Source organism: Pteropus vampyrus, unplaced genomic scaffold (assembly GCF_000151845.1).
Source record: "Pteropus vampyrus isolate Shadow unplaced genomic scaffold, Pvam_2.0 Scaffold362, whole genome shotgun sequence".
Taxonomy (NCBI): Eukaryota; Metazoa; Chordata; class Mammalia; order Chiroptera; family Pteropodidae; genus Pteropus; species Pteropus vampyrus.
Genome location: NW_011889143.1, coordinates 947,365 through 950,581, shown reverse-complemented (window position 1 = coordinate 950,581; position 3,217 = coordinate 947,365). Strand labels below are relative to the sequence as shown.

General features: G+C 33.9%; 1 pseudogene; it reads right to left on the bottom strand.

Annotated features, from left to right (window-relative positions):
• Nucleotides 1-2,371: 2,371 nt before the first annotated feature.
• LOC111731322 lies at nucleotides 2,372-2,905 on the bottom strand (annotated as a pseudogene).
• Nucleotides 2,906-3,217: the final 312 nt, after the last annotated feature.

Here is a 3,217-nt window from a genome sequence, read left to right as displayed (position 1 = left end):
AATATGTTCCATTAGTTTTTCTCAAGTGCTAAAAACATTGTGTCTTTATACTTAACTGTCAGATTAGTTATGATTAGAATTATTGTGTCAGCTTTTCTTGTGTTAAGGTCTTTGAGGATGACACTTTACAGTCTTTTTTTTTAACTTAGGTATATGTATAAAATTAGGAGGCATAGATCTTAGGTGTTCAGTTGGATGAGTTTTAACAATTGCATAGAACCACAGTTAAGATATAGAACCCTTTCGTCATCCTCAAAATTTTCCTCGTGTCTTTTTTGCACATTCAGCTCCAAGCAACCTTTGCTCTGATTTCTATCACCACAGAGTAGTTGTGCCTGATTTTGGAATCTGAAGAAATTGAACCACACAGGTATGACTGGCTTCTTTAACTCAACACAATGCTTTTGAGATTCATTTTTGTGTCCTGTGTGTAAGTAGTTTGCTGAGTGGTATTGATTATAGGAATGCATCACAATTTGTTTTATCCATTCTTCTATTGATAAACGTTTGGGTTGTTTCCAAGGCTCTATGAGCAGTCTAGTAGAAACCTTTTGCGAACATATGATTTTATTCTAGGAACAGAATTGCTGGGTCATAGTGTAGATACATGTTTAACTGGATAATGAATTACCAAACAGTTCTCTAGAGTGGCTGTACCATTTTACATTCCTACTAGCAGTGTATGAATGTGAAATTCCAGTCATTTCACATACTCAACATTATTTGGAATTATCAATTTAAAAAAAAATCAGTCACTTGAATGAGTATAAAATATTATCTTATGTATTTTCCTTATACTAATGATGTTATGCACCTTTTTATATACTTATTAACCATTCCTATGTCTTCTTCTGCAAATTAGTTTGTTCAAGATTTTTGCACATTCTATAGGTATTAAGAAATGTATCTGTCCATGTGTCCATCGTTATACTACCATATAGAATAGTTTCACTCCCTAAAAATCCTGTGTTTTCTGTCTGTTCATCCCTACCCCACACCCCACTTCTAGCAACCACTGATCTTTTTACTGTCTCCTTGATTTTACCTTTTCTAGAATGTCATGTAGTAGAAATCATACAGTATGTAGACTTTTCAGAGTAGCCCTTTTCACTTAGTAATAGGCATTTTATGTTCTACCTTGTCTTTTGGTGGTTTCATAGCTCATTTCTTTTTCTTGCTGAATAATATTCCATTGTCCGGAAGTACCAGATTTTATCCATTCACCTTTTTAAGGACATCTTGGATGTTTCCAAGTTTTGACAATTACAAATAAAGCTGCTATAAACATTTATTTGGACATAAATTTTCAGCTCATTTCAGTGAATACCAAGAAATGCAATTGTTGGACAGTATGGTAAGAGTGTGTTTAGCTTTTAAAGAAACCACCAAATTGTCTTCTGTTATTTTTATTTTTGTTGTTGATTTTAGGAGCTATTTATATATTTACATATTCTCGATACATATGTTCTATTTATATATTCTAAAATATGTTTACCAATTTTATATATTAGTCATTGGTGTATATAAGCGTGTATATATGTTCAGTGCCTTGTCTATTCATTTTCATTTTTATTTTACAAGATGTCGAAGTTTTTATTTCAAATAAATGGATTCTATAGCTACAACTATCACTGTAAACTGAAGGCAGCTAGGATAGAATGTGATCAGTTCCTTTTGACTATGTCGAATTTAAGATGTGTGCCATGTCTAAGTAAAATATATCCAGGAAGCAACTGAATAACCTAAATGTACTCAAACTATACAAAGTACCTTTAAAATGCTCCCATTTAAGATGAGGCAATATGATACTAGTGGCTGGGACCTGATTATGAAGCCAGACTGTCTGGCCTTGAATCTTTGTGCACCTGTAACCTTGGGCAAGTTAACTGTGCCACAGCTTCTTTATGTAAAGTGGGCAAAACAGTACTTATGCCAAGATTTTTGAGTAAATTATGTAAAGTGCTTAGAATGCCATACAACATATTAACTGCTATATAAATGTCTACCCTTGCTTGAAATAAAAAAGGTATTCTAGTTCCAAATTATAACAAATGCTATTATTTTCTAAGTCGTGTTCCATGAAAGGTGGAAACAAATGTAACTCACAAAGAACAGGGCACTTTAAACGATCTATTTTTAAGTAGCAGGCTTCAAAGGCAAGTTCCTGATCCTTAAAAAATAGCTATTTATGATGCAGTTATGAGTAATCAACTTTCCCTGAGCTTAACTGTAATGCAATAGATGCATAATAAACCACTTCACATCTTTCAGCAGGAAAAAACACTAAATCTGAATAGTAAAGACATCACCCAATGAATTAGGACACTTAGTTTCCTTTAAATATTTCTTTGAGGGAGGGGACACCTACTCCATTAGAGGTCTTTTATTTTTTTATACCTATCATGCCATGAATTCACAGAGAGTGGGCTCCACCAGTTCAGGCTCCTTTCCATTCGTTGTCACAAAGTGTGCTGCTCTGGGTGGAGCAGGCTGGTGCTTCAGTTGAACCCAAGTACCTTTCTCTTTGGCTTCCTTCTTTTTTTGATAATTTTCCTTCACACATTTCAGGAAGTTGTCTCAGCTCTTAGAGAGCTGAATATGCTCAATACGTACATTTATTCTCTTGGCAAGATTCTTGCCCTTAACTTGTTTGTTTATAACAATGCCAAATGCATGCTGGGTAACACTGTAGACTCTTCCAGTTTTTCCATGATAACATTAGTGGGGTATTCCTTTTTGCACAGTGACAATTCCCTAGGTGTCGAAAATATCACTTTTCTTGCAGGTTCACATGTATGTGGCCAAAGGAAAAACTCCAGGTTTTCTAAAAGGCCTAGAGAACATATAGCAGGTGCCTCTCTTTGTTCCCTTTGTGTTGGTCATTTTGGCAAATTACTGGAAGATGGTGGTTCTGGCCAAAAGCTATTCGTTTTCTTAACAGCATCTTTTCATGAGCACTATATTTTTTTTATTTTTATGAAGTTCAATTTATAATATTTTTCTTTTATAGATAGAAGCTTCCTAGTCTTAGCTTTTATTTTAGGTCTGCGATCTATCTCAAGTTAATATTTATATATGGAATGAGGTAAGGTTTAAGCCTCATCTTTTTCCCCACATGGCTATATAGTTGTTATAGAAGTAAACAATCTATAACACAGTAGCAATGTTCATTCCTAATCTTTAGGAATTGATATCTTTATTTCCAAAATTGATTATC